Source organism: Balaenoptera borealis (genome assembly GCF_965194805.1).
Source record: "Balaenoptera borealis genome assembly, chromosome: X".
In the NCBI taxonomy this organism is placed as follows: domain Eukaryota; kingdom Metazoa; phylum Chordata; class Mammalia; order Artiodactyla; family Balaenopteridae; genus Balaenoptera; species Balaenoptera borealis.
In genome coordinates, this window is record NC_138881.1 from 6,259,434 (window position 1) to 6,278,147 (window position 18,714).

Genomic DNA, 18,714 nt, shown 5'->3' on the forward strand with positions numbered 1-18,714 from the left:
TCCTCTCAATGGAGTCTTTGCCCTTAGTCTTTCCTACTTACAGGGCAGCTCATCAAGCCGCTTCCCACCCTGTGCTGATCTCCAGCCATGCCTGACAGACAGACACACACACACCCAGGCACAAGCAGCTACCTGCTTTATCTGCACCTCAGCACATCACACAGATCCAGATGTGCGGGGTCGGGCGGGACCACAATCTCTCACCTCCCCGCTTGGCTCCTCAGGAAGACGTTGCCAACTGTTTGACCAGGAAGTGGTTCCCATGACTGTCTGGAACGAGGAGCCACCAGAGACGTGTTGTGAACGTGGCTCATTATGTGTCACCTCCTCCCAGTGTCACACCCCTGGTAGGATGTGGCTCTCTCTCCAGGCTCCCAGATCCGATTGGGATTTGGCCTCGCGCCTCGCCTGAGCAGACGAAGTGATTACAGAGAAGAACAGTAGGAGAACTTTCATCTCTCACATTGAGACGAAGCCATCACTTACTCCCCGCAGATGTTTCCCCACCTTTCTCATGCAGTTTGTCACAACTTAAGACGACCTTCACATGGGAGGGGTGGCATGCATCCTGTTATTCTTATCCTTCTGGCAAGTTCAGGAAATTTCCTGCTGGGCACGCAAATGAAATCCTACATATACGTTCATGTTGGTCAGCAGAATCCATCTCATGCTCTGGAAATCACCTGAAATTCTGTTTTTGTTTTTGTTTTTCGTTATACAGCCTTTGGGGCTGTATAATTTGGGGCTTTGAAATCAAATAGCAAGGACTCTCCTCTACCACCTTGTAAAGTTTGTCCCCAGATTTACTTACATTTATATTTTTGTGATTTCAGGGTCCAACATTGCACCAGGGCATAATTTAAAAATAGGACGATGTGGGTCACAATGAAGGATGGTTGACAGATTTAGGTGTGACGATCCACTACTGAGACATAGGACTCCAAATCCCAGTGACTCTCCACACCGTCGCAGGGAACGCATCTCAACAAAGCACTGACTATCCGTTAAGTGAAAGGAATTTCAGGGTCCAGAAATGTTTACATCCATCCACATAGGGTTACAGGCTGAGTGCAGACAGGAATTAGGCTCCCTGAGAGTTTGGTCACATGTATGCAGACATGTTAAAATTTGAGATACCTAATCAAAGTGACGTGTGAACTAAAGTAAAAATTATATGGAGGAATGATTACACATGTGGTAAAACTGCATTAGCTGTACACGACTGCACAAATGAGTGCGTGTAGAACCGGGGAGGTTGGTGGATATCAGTTTCCGGGTGGTGCCGTAGGACTGCAGTCCTGCAAGATGTTACTCTTGGGGAAATGCATGAAGATGACTTGGGACTCTGCGTTATTTCTTACACTTGCATGTGGATCTGCCAGTTCCTCGACATAAAAAAATGCAACTAAAGGCACTCTGTGGAGGAAGGCAGAAAGACAGCAGGAAGATGCATGTCCTGAAGAGCATTTGTAAGTGTCCACAGAGGGTAGGCAGGCAGAGAAGGTGGATGTGATCTTTAGGGTCCGAGGATGAAATAGCAGAGGGCTGAAGGAAGGTTGGAAAATCCTATGTCTCACTGAGGAGAGAGATCAAATAACAAGGCCACGATTATGACAGCTGAAAGGAATGTCTCCAGGGTTTCCCACCCTTGACGCGGACACACACACACACACACACACACACACACACACACACAATGTTGGCGCCCGGATTGAATAGACAGCACCAGCGGTTGTCCTGGCTATTAGCACCGGCACTAAAGTGGAATCCTGAGTCTCCTGGGTCGCTTTCTTTTACAACTGTGAATGCTGAGATCTGGCTTGTGAACTGATCAGAACTCAAGCTCAAGGTTGTGGTTTGCTGCCTCTTTGGAAAAACCAACCCTTGGGTCGAAATGCTAATCAAGCTTTATTTTAAAGCATGAAAAACAGAGGGGGGAAAAAAGGAGACAGTCACCGTAGACAAGCTGACTAATTTCTGTTCAGTGGTATTTCACAGCCTGGCAGGCCTGGAGTCTGGCACCTTTGATCTCCTTTTCCTAAAGAGCGTTCCTTTGTAGAGGACACCGCCGTGCTGGGGAGCTGGGGTCTGCCCTCTGCCCTGACTCTGTACCTTGTTCTCTTCCCGCGTGTGGGCTATAAGAACAGGGTCTCTTTCTAACAGGGTGCTTTCGAGATTCAAAGACTCGAAGTTGCCGTAGCACCACCTGTATCCGCCGTTCACGTTTGTCGTTGCCACGTTCGTTCATGTGCTCTGCTGTAGGAGAGCGTCTCGTTTTGTTTACCCCTTTTCCTTTGGGTGACTGTTGACATTGCAATTCAACCTCTAGGGACATATGCCCAGGAGAAATGAGAGCATGTGTACACCAAAGACTCATATAAGAATGTCCACAGAAGCACCCTTCATATGAATATGATGAAATAAGTGAGAGGATGCACGAAGGTTAGTAAGGAACGCATCCTTGGGGAAGAGAGAGGCAGGAATTGTAGGAAGATGGGGCAGAAAGTTTGGAGCAGGTCCAAGAGGCGATCTCAGTGTCGGGAATCATCTTGCTCCGTGCAGGCTCAGTTCGAATGCTGTTTAATTTCCTGTCCCCTCCCTCCCCCTTAGTTTGCACAGCTAAGATTGTCTATCAAGTGCCAATGCTCCTGGTGTTAAGAGTGCCCAGTTCTGTCCATGCCAGGGGCTGGATTAAGGAAGATTAAAATAGGCTGACTCTATTTTCTATAGTTAAATAACAGTCCATCCTAAATTATTTGGCTTGAAAGAATGCATTCCCCACCTCCACGTCCAAGATACTGATACCGTGAGTATCAAATAGTAGGCGCGTTACTAGAAGCAGTGAACTTTAATAGAGATGGCATTGGGTGGACATGATAATACCCAGATTTTTACTGTGTCACTGTTACTAGCAAGCTGAGTCAACTTGAAGAATCCCTTCACCTTGTGATAGCTCTGCTGGCTCTAAAATAATGGCTTTGGAGTATATGGCTCTAAGATTCTCTAAGCTCCCAAAACCTACTGAGTGAAGTTCTCGTATTTTATAAATCAGTAGTTTCCTATCTTTGTATTTCACTCTTGGTCCTGAGGTCTCTAGAATACCATCCCCAAGGCTGATTGATTTTACTGTTCAGGATTAGAGACTTCATGCTGAACGAAGTGGTTGCTTTTACCACATGTGTGCCAGCCTTTCTCCACGACCCCAAGAAGGCAGTCACGTTCTCTTTCCATGAATCAAAGCTAAAAGGGGATGCCAACATCTGACCTCACAGGATGCTTGCCAGCTGCAGCTGCATATAATGAGGAAATTCGATGAGTCACCTGCTTAAGACCACTTGCTGGTGGTTTAGGGTGAGTTTTCAAGGATTCAGTAGTAAAATCATCGTTTTCCTGCAGGCATTTAATGCACATTTATAGCTTCAATTTTGCTTACTCACCTGTGCAACGTCGTGTCTGTACAAATGAAGATTCAAGCAGAGAAACAGAACTCCTAGGATAGACAGATGATAGGTAGATATGTAGATATGATACATAATTATATATAATATATAACCTCTACATAGATAGAGATGGATAGATACCTATAATATCTATCTTATGTATCAATCGGTTATATTAAGTATATATAGATTAATAAAATGTAGATATTAATTATGGATTATTCACAATGTATAGATAGATATAGATATGGACAGATGGAGATAGATATCTATGGGTCAATATTTATCTATCATAGATAGATAGATAAATAGATAGAAAAATAGATGTTGACATATATCTACCTATCCGTTTTTCTGTCTGTCTGTATCTATGTACCTGTCATCATTTATCTATGGAGAAATGGGCAAGTCTGAAATCTACAGGGCTAGGAATCCCCTAGCGGTCCAGTGGTTAGTAAGGACTCCATGCTCTCACTGCCAAGGGTCTGGGTTCGAGCCTTGGTCGGGGAACTGAGATCCCACAAGCCGCGCAGCGCTGCCAAACAAACAAACAAACATAAAATCTATAGGGCAGACCAGCAGGAAAGGGCAGTCTGGGGCTGCTCTACACATGCAGAATTTTTCTTCTCTCATGGAAACGTCAGCCTTGCTCTTTCCCCCCAGCTTTGTCAAGGTATAGTTGACGAATAAAAACTGTATGTATTTGAGGTATATAGTGTGATGATTTGATACATGGGTACTTTGTGAAATGAATACCACAATCAAGTTAATGTACACATTTATCACCTCACGTAGTTACCTTTGTATGTGTGTGTGGCGAGAACATTTAAGATCTACTCTCTCAGCAAATTTCAAGTATACAATATAGTATATGCCAAAGCACTAGTGTTTTTCTTGTTCCACTATTCTGCAAAGAAAGGGAAAAAAGTCGCTACTTAGTGTAAAGCCATGGCTTTCCCTTCCAGAGAGCTCCTAGGCCAGCTCTGGGCAGGGACCTCCTACGGCAGAAGTTGATGGTTAGCCAGAAGGAGAAAAGCAAACCAGGATGAAACTAAGAAATAACTGATGAAAGTTTAGATTTATTGGGTTAAAGATTTACCTGATAATTAGGTACTCAAATGCTTCTATTCCTTACTTTTCTTAAAGACAGCAAATAGAGTGTTTTGTAAATTTTATCCTGTTATGGTAATTTTTTAAAGTTTTTTTTGAAAAACAGAAAGTGCATTACTCTCTGTCTGGTGCCAAATGGGCATTAACAACATCAGGAGAGCGAATAACCCCCAGGGCCAGCGCTACTCCGCATCCAGTAGCCGCTTTAGAAAGAGCTGGGCAAGGGTTCTGGAAGTAACGCATGTCTTGAAGGGTGGCCGTCAGAGTTCTCAACTTATGAGTGAAGGTCACAGAGCGCAGTTTATTAAAAGTTGGATATGTGGACCGTCTTCTCAACCATTTTACTATGAGTGATGCTTTCTGAAACATATATGTACATTGGTCTTACAAAATCCAGATTTAGAGGAGAAAAAAGCCTTAAATGTCCTCGTCATCTTGGTGAGGAGGGATCATGATATCGTGTGACATGGAACGAGGCCGAACTGTTTTATTACTGTCTGTGGTTCCAAGAGCTTAGCCTTTTCCAAAGTGTGTCAAAACACCCAGCTTTTAATCAGCGTGATCAGAGTAACAGTGGATTAGTTCAGTGAGGCTGCCATCTCATCAGGCAATTTGCTCTGCAAGAAACATTTTGCAAACACGATAAAACCCAGAGTTTCCATAAGTCTCTAGAATACAGTCAGGGTTGCTAAATAGCCTATGTCAGTAAGAGCAGAGAAAATCTTGGAACTGTAATAAAAAAGCTGGTTTTCTTCCCCAAAGAATTCTGTAGAAAAATCTTACAAGAAACTTGGGTTATGCTGTACATTTTTGTGGTGGCCACGTTGATTCTGGATTCATTTGTCTCTTCTCCAAGGTCTCACTTACTCTCATTGCTTGAAGCAGCTTAGGCCAATCCTCACTAATTTGAGGAGTGCGGCAAAGCAAGCCTTACTAATTTCAGTGATGTACAGATGAGCTGGCCCCCTTGCTGCTATGCAGAAAGGAAACTGTGAATCCCACTAGCAAAACCATCCAGGAGGCTTCGTGAAGCACATTATGTATCCAAGGAAGATGTAGCTCTCTATAAAGTATCTGGTATATTTCCAATCTGTCTTATTTTGGGGGAAAATCACTTAGATTGACATTTATCAAATTTCCAATGATGCAATTGTGTCATTCAAATCGTTTCTAAACATTACACAGCAGTAACAATTTATGGCATAGTAACTTAGGTACTGTCTTGCAGATTACGGATAAATTTCGCCCTCGGACATACACTGGGCTGTGAAAATCCATGCTTTCTGCATTTGCCAGCCACAGTGAAATGATTCGCTTACAAGATCCGGACTATGCATTGGAAAAGAGACTGGTGGGAAGGTTATTGGGAGATCTCATAACTTGTTTGGTTAGATCAAGGAGACCTCTAGAGATGATGGGGAGAAAATAGAATGGCGGCCTCGAGTAAAAGTCTTGGTTTCCCCTGTGTGTTCTTATTTTTTTTCATTTTTATTTTATATAGTTGATATAAATGTGTATCTCTAAGCTATAAAAGTATAGTTGATCGACAATGCTGTGTTAGTTTCAGGTGTACAGCAAAGTGATTCAGTTATACGTATACATCTATCCATTCTTTTCCAGATCTTTTCACATAAAGGTTATTACAGAATACTGAGTAGAGTTCCCTGTGCTGTACAGTAGGTCCTTGTTGATTATCTATATTTTCTTAACATCTTTATTGGAGAATAATTGCTTTACAATGTTGTGTTAGTTTCTGCTGTATAACAAAGTGAATCAGCTATACATATACATATATTCCCATATCCCCTCCCTCTTGCATATCCCTCCCACCCTCCCTATCCCACCCTTCTAGGTGGTCACAAAGCACTGAGCTGATCCCCCCGAGCTATGCGGCTGCTTCCCACTAGCTATCTATTTTACATTTGGTAGTGTATATAAGTCCATGCCACTCTCTCACTTCGTCCCAGTTTAACCTTCCCTCTCCCCATGTCCTCAAGTCCATTCTCAACATCTGCGTCTTTATTCCTGTCCTGCCCCTAGGTTCTTCAGGACCATTTTTCTTTTCTTTTTTTTTTTTATTTTTAGATTCCATATATATGTGTTAGCATACAGTATCTGTTTTTCTCTTTCTGACTTACTTCACTCTGTATGACACATTCTAGGTCCATCCACCTCACTACAAATAACTCAATTTCATTTCTTTTTATGGCTGAGTAGTATTCCATTGTATATATGTGCCACATCTTCTTTATCCATTCATCTGTTGATGGACACTTAGGTTGCTTCCATGTCCTAGCTATTGTAAATAGAGCTGCAATGAACATTGTGGTACATGACCCTTTTTGAATTATGGTTTTCTGAGGGTATATGCCCAGTAGTGGGATTGCTGGGTTGTATGGTAGTTCTATTTTTAGTTTTTAAAGGAACCTCCATACTGTTCTCCATAGTGGCTGTATCAATTTACATTCCCACCAACAGTGCAAGAGGGTTCCCGTTTCTCCACACCCTCTCCAGCATTTATTGTTTGTAGATTTTTTGATGATGGCCATTCTGACTGGTGTGAGGGAGGTGATACCTCATTGTAGTTTTGATTTGCATTTCTCTAATGATTAGTGATGTTGAGCATCCTTTCATGTGTTTGTTGGCAATCTGTATATCTTCTTTGGAGAAATGTCTGTTTAGGTCTTCTGCCCGTTTTTGGATTGGGTCGTTTGTTTTTTTGATATTGAGCTGCATGAGCTGCTTGTAAGTTTGGGAGATTAATCTTTTGTCAATTGCTTTGTTTGCAAATATTTCCTCCCATTCTGAGGGTTGTCTTTTTGTCTTGTTTATGGTTTCCTTTGCTGTGCAAAAGCTTTTGAGTTTAATTAGGTCCCATTTGTTTATTTTTGTTTTTCTTTCCATTACTCTGGGAGATGGATCGGAAAAGATGTTGCTGCGATTTATGTCAGAGAGTGTTCTGCCTATGTTTTCCTCTAAGAGTTTGATAGACCTTACATTTAGGTCTTTAATCCATTTTGTGTTTATATTTTCTATTTCTTCCTGGTTCAGTCTCGGAAGGTTGTGCTCTCCTAAGAATTTGTCCATTTCTTCCAGGTTGTCCATTTTATTGGCATACAGTTGCTAGTAGTAACCTCTCATGATCCTTTGTATTTCTGCAGTGTCAGTTGTTACTTCTCCTTTTTCATTTCTAATTCTGTTGATTTGAGTCTTCTCCCTTTTTTCTAGATGAATCTGGCTAATGGTTTATCAATTCTGTTTATCTTCTCAAAGAATCAGCTTTTAGTTTTATTGATCTTTGCTATTATTTCCTTCATTTCTTTTTCATTTATTTCTGATCTGATATTTATGATTTCTTTCCTTCTGCTAACTTTGGGGTTTTTTTGTTCTTCTTTCTCTCATTGCTTTAGGTGTAAGGTTAGGTTGTTTATTTGAGATGTTTCTTGTTTCTTGAGGTAGGATTGTATTGCTATAAACTTCCCTCTTAAAACTGCTTTGGCTGCATCCTGTAGGTTTTGGGTCATCGTGTTTTCATTGTCATTTGTTTCTAGGTATTTTTTTATTTCCTCTTTGATTTCTTCAGTGACCTTTTGGTTATTTAGTAGCATATTGTTTAGCCTACATGTGTTTGTATTTTTTACAGTTTTTTTCCTGTAATTGATATCTAGTCTCATAGTGTTGTGGTCAGAAAAGATACTTAATATGATTTCAATTTTCTTAAATTTACCAAGTCTTGATTTGTGACCAAGGATATGATCTATCCTGGAGAATGTTCCATAAGCACTTGAGAAGAAAGTGTATTCTGTTGCTTTTGGATGGAATGTCCTATAAATATCAAGTCTATCTTGTTTAATGTGTCATTTAAAGCTTGTGTTTCCTTATTTATTTTCATTTTGGATGATCTGTCCATTGGTGAAAGTGGGGTGTTAACGTCCCCTACTATGATTGTGTTCCTGTCGATTTCCCCTTTTATGGCTGTTAGCATTTGCCTTATGTATTGAGGTGCTCCTATGTTGGGTGCATAAATATTTACAGTTGTTATATCTTCTTCTTGGATTGGTCCCTTGATCATTATGTAGTGTCCTTCTTTGTCTCTTGTAATAGTCTTTATTTTAAAGTCGATTTTGTCTGATATGAGAATTGCTACTCCAGCTTTCTTTTGATTTCCATTTGCATGGAATATCCTTTTCCATCCCCTCACTTTCAGTCTGTATGCGTCCCTAGGTCTGAAGATGGGTCTCTTATAGACAGCATATATACAGGTCTTGTTTTTGTATCCATTCAGCCAGTCTGTGTCTTTTGGTTGGAGCATTTAATCCATTTACATTTAAGGTAATTATTGATATGTATGTTCCTAATACCATTTTCTTAATTGTTTGGGGTTTGTTATTGTAGGTCTTTTCCTTCTCTTGTGTTTCCTGCCTAGAGAAGTTCCATTAGCATTTGTTGTAAAGCTGATTTTGTGGTGCTGAATTCTCTTAACTTTTGCTTGTCTGTAAAGTTTTTAATTTCTCTGTCGAATCTGAATGAGATCTTTGCTGGGTACAGTATTCTTGGTTGTAGGTTTTTCCCTTTCATCACTTTAAATATGTCCTGCTACTCCCTTCTGGCTTGCAGAGTTTCTGCTGAAAGATGAGCTGTTAACCTTATGGGGATTCCCTTGTATGTTATTTGTTGCTTTTCCCTTGCTGCTTTTAATATTTTTTCTTTGTATTTAATTTTTGATAGTTTGATTACTGTGTGTCTTCACGTGTTTCTGCTTGGATTTATCCTGTATGGGACTCTCTGTGCTTCCTGGACTTGATTATTTCCTTTTCCACGTTAGGGAAGTTTTCAACTATAATCTCTTCAAATATTTTCTCAGACCCTTTCTTTTTCTCGTCTGCTTCTGGGACCCCTATAATTTGAATGTTGGTGCGTTTAATGTTGTCCCAGAGGTCTCTGAGACTGTCCTCAATTCTTTTCATTCTTTTTTCTTTATTCTGCTCTGTGGTAGTTATTTCCACTATTTTATCTTCCAGGTCACTTGTCCATTCTTCTGCCTCAGTTATTCTGCTATTGATTCCTTCTAGAGAATTTTTAATTTCCTTTATTGTGTTGTTCATCATTGTTTGTTTGCTCTTTAGTTCTTGTAGGTCCTTGTTAAACTTTAGTTGTGTTTTCTCCATTCTATTTCCAAGATTTTGGCTCATCTTTACTATCATTACTCTGAATTCTTTTTCAGGTAGACTGCCTATTTCCTCTTCATTTGTTTGGTCTGGTGGGTTTTTACTTTGCTCTTTCATCTGCTGCATATTTCTCTGTCTTTTCATTTTGCTTAACTCACTGCGTTTGGGGTCTCCTTTTCACAGGCTGCAGGTTCGTAGTTCCCATTGTTTTTGGTGTCTGCCCCCAGTGGGTGAGGTTGGTTCAGTGGCTTGTGTAGGCTTCCTGGTGGAGGGGACTGGTGCCTGTGTTCTGTTGTGTGGGGCTGGATCTTGTCTTTCTGGTGGGCAGGGCTGCGTCAGGTGGTGTGTTTTGGGGTGTCTGTGAACTTAGTATGATTTTCGGCAGCCTCTCTGCTAATGGGTGGGTTTGTGTTCCTGTCTTGCTAGTTGTTTGGCATGGGGCATCCAGCACTGGAGCTTGCTGGCAGTGGGGTGGAGCTGGGTCTTAGCATTGAGACGGAGCTCTCTGGGAGAGTTCTCGGTGCTTGACATTACGAGGGGCTGGGAGGTCTCTGGTGGTCCAGTGTCCTGAACTCGACTCTCCCACCTCAGAGGCTCAGGCCTGATACCCAGCCAGAGCACCAAGACCCTGTCAGCCACATGGCCAGGTACATGGGGATTTTCTTGCCTTTTGGGAAGTCTGAGGTCTTCTGCCAGTGTTCAGTAGGTGTTCTGTAGGAGTTGTTCCACATGTAGATGTATTTGTGGGGAGGAAGGTGATCTCCACATCTTACTCCTCTGCCACCTTGAAGGTCCCCCCTCTGATTATCTATTTTATATAGGGTAGTGTGTATATGTTCATCCCAGTGTCCCCTACGTGTTCTTGAATCTCAGAGAGATGCCTGCAGCCATCCTCCTTCTGACACTTAGAGGTCCACGAGCACCCACTGGGTTGGTGTCTCCACCTTCTGGGTCTGAAGCCCAGAGGGCAGCATGACTGTTCACTGCCCTGAGGAGAGGTGGTTCTACTCACGTGAGCTGAAGTATGCTTTCAATTCCTAAGCTGCTCAGCTCTACTTTGAAAACATACCCTCAGTCAAAGAGGTTGTCCTGTTCACAGTCGCACAAGCTGTATAGTTAATTAGCTTCACAGCTGTATAAATACTTGAGGTGGCCAATCTTTTTGCAGTTTCATCCATTCTACTCGCTGGGTAGTGGTATGCATTCTGGCTTTCATTTATATTTTCCTGGTGAGTAATGATCTTGAGTAACTTTTCCTGTGCTTACTGACCATTTAGAAATCCTCATTTGTAGTGTCTGTTGAAGTTTTTTGAAAATGTTCCATTCAGTTGTCTTTTTTGTATGAATTTATAGGCGTTCTTCATATATTCTATATTCTGGATACTGGTCCAGTGTTATCATTTAACTCTCTTACTGATGTCTGCTGATGAACAAAAGTTCTTAATTTTAACGAAAAAGAATTTATCAGTTTTTTTTCTTTTGTGCCTAGTGATTTCTGTGTGCAGTTTAGAAATTATTGTATACCTCAAGTTCATAAACATATTTTTCTGTTTCTTTTCTACAAGTTGTACTATTTACATTTTACAGATGGTCTGTAATTTATTTCATATTAATTTATTTGAGGTAGTGATAAAGATTCCTTTTTTATTAATTAATAAACTATTAAAATAAAAAGATAAAATTAGTAAGATAAAAATAAATTAATACAAATATTAATATCCAGTTGAACCAAAATGACTTATTTAATTGACAATCCTTTCCTCTAATGAATTGATATGACACTTTTTCATAAATAAGTTGACTGTATCAGTGAGTCATCTAGATTCTAGACTGTTTGTCTCTTGTGCTGCTATCTTGGTTTCTGTAGCTTCTTTTGTATGTCTTGATATCTGGTAAATTACACCACTGACATTTGGTCTACTTCAAGATTAACCTGGGCTAATGTAGGCCCTTTGATTTTCTCCCAGTTGTCACAAAACCTGAGTGAAGTATTGGTAAGGATTCCAATGAACCTATAAATCAAGCTGGGAAGAATGGGTACCTTAAGAATATCAAGTGCTTCAATCTAGAAACATGATAGGTTTCTCTATTTAGGTCTTCCTTAAATTCTCTCAGCATTTTGTGTTGTTTCCCGTGTAAAAGATTTCACATAATTAGACTTACGTCTTGGTATTTGGTGTATTTGATGATGCTGTAAATTATATGTGTGTGTTTATTTCTTTCTTTCCTTGCATTTAAGTTTCAAATTCATTGTTGTCTATATCACTTTCAGGTTTTCCTAAATCATGAAAAACTATTTGACCTTAAACTTTGGTCTAGCCAGTAATAATTGAAGTAATGTTTAAACGCTTCCTTCACTGTACATTTATCAAGATATACAGACAGCATCCTCAGTCCATCTTCCTTGCATCTCACTTGTTTTTCAAAGTAAATCAGTAAATTTTTATGACAGTCCCCCAATGAATCTTTTGTTGTATCTCTTACCAGTTCATCTACACACTATTGTTGGATTAGCCATTATTAAGCATAGCTCTAATCATAGCATTTTCTTATCAAATCTCCATAGTGTTCTAATATTTTCAGTTGTGCCGTTACTCCCTTTTTTCCAGCCTTATCTCTGTTTCATCCTCTTGTGTTTCAGACACCAAATCAAACCATCCACCTTTACACACCTTAGATGAGATGTGACCTTTGTTCATGCTGCTTTATGCTTACGGAATCTCCATCCATATTTGTCCCTTGTGTATCCCTCCCTCAAGAAACGTGTAGATCACAATTTGGTTTAAAATAAGATGCTTTATGAGCCCTCAACCGAGTATAATTAAGTGCTTCTTTGAAATCATGTAGTACACATTTTTCACTGTTCCCCATGCACTGCTCATCTGAGGAGATATTTTCCCCAAAACCTCTTCTGACACTGTCCAATCCACCTTTGTATCAGTATTCACTGTAGTCTTTGGCTTGTGGTCAACAGTTCATAAATACACGTTGACTTAAATTTAATTGTAATCAATGCAAAGAGAAGTCCGTCATGCACGATGCTGTCTTTTCTGTGTAAGTTTTGCAAGCCATGGGTTCCTGAGCAAACCTTTTGAAGTACTGACACAAAAAAATAGGCAGAACTCCATTCTGCTCTGGCTAGAGTATCATTAAAGAATTCTGAACCTTCGGTTTTTTTAAAGCATGTAATTTATGTGCATGGTAAAACAGCCCTTTGTTTCACAAGTCAACATTCTTAATGCAGCCTGTCAGAATGCATTCTCAGTAAATTGCTTTGATGAACATGCCAGCCCAGTTAGTTTCTTTTAAGGGGAAGAGAAGAAAGGGGGAAAAAAAAAAAACTTTTTGCAGCAGAAAAAAAAGAAAGTAAATAGAACAGGTCTAGACTGTACCGCATAGTTTTACATCCAAGATTGCAAATAATATGGTTTCACACTCTCATGAGCCAGGATTCTGCCTTAGAATTTGCAATTCAAAAGCTCTGTTTTTGTTTTATAACAGGTATGTGGTTCCGATTTCAGCTTCTGCCTCACGTACCCACCCACGAGCAGGTCCCAAGTCATGCATGGACTTGATACAATTTTAAATGTACTCCTAGGAAAGCAGTCCTCAGCTTGACAACCCTGAGTTCTGGTACTTGGAGGTGCTCTGCAAATCTGTGTCCTGGCGATGCCCAGGACAGGATCTCACCCCTAGGACTCCAGGGAAAGGATACTGGTTAGTTTTTAACTGACTTTTCTGTATGCAGGACCTGGTATAGCTAAGAGAACCTAGTAAAACTTCCTGCATATATTCTCCTAGAAAATTTAAAACAAAATTCTTGGTTTCCCTCCCCTACCAAGGCTGCTGGTGTTCTCTGTAAAAAAAAAATATTGGAAAATAGAGTAGCAGAGAGATCCATTTGCTGATTCTGTCCTAAGCGGAGCTTTGGGTAAATGGAGACTTAGCCTAAAACATGTTAATTCACACAAAAGAGAGCCAGATTGTCTCATTATCAATCTTTATAAGTACGTCGATTGTGTGTGTGTGTACAAATGTTCACGTACATACATTTGGGGAAGATAAGTTGCCACCTCACTTTGGCGCTAGCCAACTACAGAAGGGCTATTGCTTCATTCAGTTAGCTCCAGTCTCTGCACTAAATGTGGTCAGGCTTAGAGGGAGATTCTCTGTATTGGAATTCTCCATAGTTCAGTTGAGTCTTAACTAGTGTTTTCTTGGGCAGAAAGATGAAAATAAGGTTTATTAAAGAAAGCTCTGAAATTCTTATAATACACAATGTCAGATAAACAGTGAAGAAAGATCATCAGTGAATCAGTGAATAGTGAATCAGTGAATAGTGAATCAGTGAATATTGTATTGTGTGTGCACAGTTTGTCAGCATGTTAGTTTGTTTTTTTCTGCGTTATGTGGCTATCACTGTCAACCTGACACTTTTTTTCTCCAGGCTTCACGAGGGTCAAAAATGCCCTTCCAGTAAAGCAGCTGTCAGAATGTCCTCGCCCTGGGTCTGAAAGACATGGCTCAGGATTCCTTTCAAAAGCTTAGAAAGTGGGAGCAGATTTTTGCACCCGATTCAGTACAAGTCAGTAGGAGACGTGTCGGGGAAAGAGGAATGGCCTGGGATGCAGGCTGGTGGCAGGAATGGGAGGCCATGGCCTCCAGGTGCTTCTAGAACCTCCCCCAGGTAGCAGACCACACAGGCCCATCCCTCCCACGGTGGTGCTTTGATCTCTTTAGAGTTGTCTTTCATGCCGCCCCAGTTTCTCCAGGAGAAATACACACACCTCCACGGGAGACCCAAGGCTTTCCAGAACGCTGGGGAAAGAGGGAAATAGATCAATGTAGTCTAATTGTCAAGACTCACACAGGTTGGTCAAACCTGCTGTCTCCTTTCTCCCCTACTGCTCTTGCCCGTGAACGGACTGTTCGCCAGCCTGGTCAGTTCACCAGAGCAGCCTTTCCGTCCTCCAAGGCCACAAGGCTCCTTCCACATCCTCAGCCCCCATGCCACACCCAGGCCCACGGATTCCTTACCGCACAGGATAAGCGTGTGGTAAGGCCCCTCTTTCAATCCCAGGCCCCCTATCCCGTGATGCTCCCCGTCTCACCTGAGGCCGTACAAGCATTTCCAAGTCTGTCCTCGCTTGACAATTCCACCTTTTCTCGAAAGCTGTTCTGTGAATATTTGCAGGCTGACTCTCGGTCCTGGAGGTGGAGAGGGCCGGGAAATAGGGTTCAGTCTGATGTAGGAACTTGCTGTAATTGGTTGAATCTCAGCTGTGTCTCTCTGGAAGGTGGATTTTTTTTTTTTTCACGAGGATCTTGCTTTTCTCAGCATGAATATAAAATGTGTGGTGATTGGAGATGTTTGGTTATCAAGGCTTTGATTGTCTTGGTCCAGCTCTGTGTGTCCCAGTGTGAGCAGCTATTTCCAAAGGTGCAGACCTGAGATGGGCATACTGGACCATAAGGGTCTGGCCTGGACCTTGTGCAGTTATTTAAGACTGAACGACCCATCTCTTTACACTCAGGAAAGCCTATTTATGTCACACCAAAGTCCCAAAGGGCGGGGGCCCATCTCTGTTGTTCTGCATTGTGGTTACAGAATGCAGTGTTGGAAATGAGCTTTTCGCTCACATCTTTGGCACATACTCATTGTGTGAATGGATGGATATCAGGGAAGAGATGAGCAAACTGTGGTCTTCTGATGAAATTATTCTGGTGGGACCAGAAGCAAGGGCAGCCCCGCTGCCGCCCCCCACATTGTGTGGTGGGAGGCACTTCTCCTAGGACAGAGGGATTTCCCATCCCCAGCTGACCCTGAGAGATGCACATACAGCGGCCGAAATTAGAAGTAAGAGGAGAATCATTTGGCCCCCTTGAGCGGAGGACTCCTTCCCTTTTTGGGCTTCATGGAATTCGGTCCTGGGGACGGAGACAGTTGCAGAGGTGACGTTTGCCTCATCCTGACAGCGTACTGCCTTCCGGTGCTACTTTGATAAAGGAACGTCAGCTGGGCCAGTCCATTCCACACACCCAGACTAATTTACTCTGCAGAAAGGTGACGTTTCCGCACTCTAATCCCTTGCTCCGAGCCCCATACAGATTGACTCCCATCCGTCTGTTGTTGGTGTCATTTCCAGCTTGTTACTTAAGCCTCTTTGGTCACATGAGGCCCATCCTTCCTACTTAGATGCAAGCCCCTGAGGGACATGAGTCAGGCTTTATTCTTCACAGGCCACAATGCCTGCTGAAGATAGACCTTGCCCCAGGACACATGCATATACATTCATTTTGTTTTCTTCATTGAGGTTAAGTAGTTTGCTTGCAATGGGCCCCTTATTCAAGGAATTAAGAAAACTTGAGACCTGCATCTATATTCATTTCACAACCAGTGTGTGAACATGTGGACGGGTAGGTCCCTGTTCCTCATTCCTTTTTTTTTTTTTCGTCTTTTTTTTTCTACTTTTTTTTTTTTTTTTACTGGGGTATAGTTGCTTTACAACGTTGTGTTAGTTTCTGCTGTATAATGAAGTGAATCACCTATATGGATACATATATCCCCTCCCTCTTGGACCTCCCTCCCCCCTTCCCCCATTCCATCCATCTAGGTCACCACAGAGCACCGAGCTGAGCTCCCTGTGCTTTATAGCAGGTTCCCCCTAGCTATCTGTTTATCACGTGGTAGTGTATATATGTCAGTTCCAATCTCCCAGTTCATCCCACCCTCCCCTTACCCCACCCACGTCCACATGTCCATTCCCTACGTCTGCGTCTCTGTTCCTGCCCTGCAGATAGGTTCATCTGTGCCGTTTTTCTAGATTCCACATGCATGCGTTAATATACAGTATTTGTTTTTCTCTTTCTGGCTTACTTCACTCGGTATGACAGGCTCTAGGTCCATCCACATCTCTACAAATGACTCACTTTCATTCCTTTTTATGGCTGAGTCGTATTCCATTGTATATATGTGCCACATCTTCTTTATCCATTCATCTGTCGATGGACATTTAGGTCCCTGTTCCTCATTTCTGAATACGCATGTGTAATAGGCACACAGCTTGACTTAGACCCGACCTACAATCTAAATGGTTATTTGACACATCAGTTCTAAGGAACTTGTCAGGGGCATGGTAACTCTGGACACGGTGCTCCGATAGAGCTTTGCCGTAATTCCTTCCACAAGGTTCAGGGGGAACCAGGAAGGGTGTGGTTCCAGTTAGTGAAGGCATCTGTGGACTGTCTTCCAGTTCCACACACCGGGCGTGAGTTGAGGCGGCCTCCGTACCTTAGTTGGCATCACGGTCAAGTGGGGCTAATATTTATCTTCTTCGAGTTATGCCCTCTTACATGCTTTGCCTACTCACAGGTAGTTAGTATTTGCAACGTGCCTTAAGTTCCTCAGATTCCTGCACGAAGCAAAGTGTGCCAAAGGACAGAGCTTGGAGAGCTTTGCAAATTTGCAACTTGGGAACACTTCAAAGCCTGGTAATAATAGCACATGTCTAAGGTGATTGGAAAGCATCTCTGTGTTTCCTTTACATCCATTTGCTGGGGATTTGGTTTATATGTCATGACTCCATTAAGTTTCCAGGGGTCTCAGATCCTTACAATTAAAAGGATTGAATAAGATTACTTTTAATATTGCTCCCATTTGTTGATGCATGGTTTATTTGTGAACAGTGAAAAATCCTAAACCTTATCTGCACTGGAGTATAAAGCATTCGTTCTTATCAGATAACATAAGTTCTCTTTCTAAACCCCGTGGTTTCACGAAATAAGCTGAATTTTCCTCCTTTTACAGAATATTTGAAAACAACATCTGACCTTAGCAAATGCAATATGGCCAGCATTTGGCTCGGCTATAGAACTGAGACCTAAAGATAAATTATTTTCATTGTTCCATTTAAAAATATTATTTTCCCAGGTGTTTAAATGTAAGCAGTACTACTATGTAATTAAACACAGGTTCATAAACATTTTCATATCTTGGACTGTTTGCCTCCTTACAAGATGAGTCATGCCAGATTAGTTATGGGCTGAAGTAAATACGCATAATAAACAATACATTATTTTGTAGACTTGTATCAAATGTCCCAAGTAGTTTTAGTTACTCATACAACAAACATGTTTATCCCATGGAACAGTTTCTCTGTTAGACCCTGGCAAGTGAATTGCTGGGAAGTTTCCGGCCATTCCAGGGGGGCTGTGCGCACCATGATTTCATTTCAGCGCGGTTTTGTTTGCTGCTCCAAAATATTACAGTCAAAACCCAAGTATACAGGAAACAGGATCTGGACAGTGTTTGTATTCTTGCGTGAATAATGTTAGACACCAAAAGATGCCTGTAAAAGTGGATTACAGACAAAATCCTGTGTATAGTTTATATATATACACACACATGTGTAGGTATATAATTTATATAATTTTATTTACGTATGTATTTTATTTATAACATATATAATCACATACATGTTATATATATGATGATATACGATCTCATCTATATATATATATATAATATTATAGTAAAATAGACAAAACAGAAGAGCAGTGATTATTGAAAGCCAGCTCTATTTCCATCTCCACCACCTTGCTGAAAGATCAGTAAGCCCAGAGTTTGTAACTGACATCAGTGCATTGGCAAAGGTCAAGTCTTTTATCATCCTGGGTTCCTCGCTACAGGCTCAGTTCTCAGATTCCAGGCCACGTCACTTGCACTGAACGCGATGATGAAATGTTTTCTCAAGTGTGGTTTAGTCTGTCATATCCTCTCACTTCCAATATGAGTTAGCGTGGACCAAAAGGAAGAGAGATGAATAGAAAGCAGGTTCTCAGGGTTCCAAACCAACGTCAGGACTTTGTATAAAGCTAGAGAAAGAAGCTTTCTAACAGTGATGGTTAAAATTCTGACCTCCAAAGATGAATATCCCAAAAAGCAAATGAAAGCTTCAACGACTTGAATCATGTCAGTTCCTAGAAAGGCTGAAATG

At 41.4% G+C, this 18,714-nt stretch overlaps 1 protein-coding gene across 6 annotated transcripts in view; it reads left to right on the forward strand.

The window, feature by feature from the left end:
- The window catches only part of LOC309619949 (uncharacterized protein), a 552,071-nt gene that overhangs the window by 385,780 nt on the left and 147,577 nt on the right, over positions 1 to 18,714 (forward strand). The window lies entirely within an intron of this gene.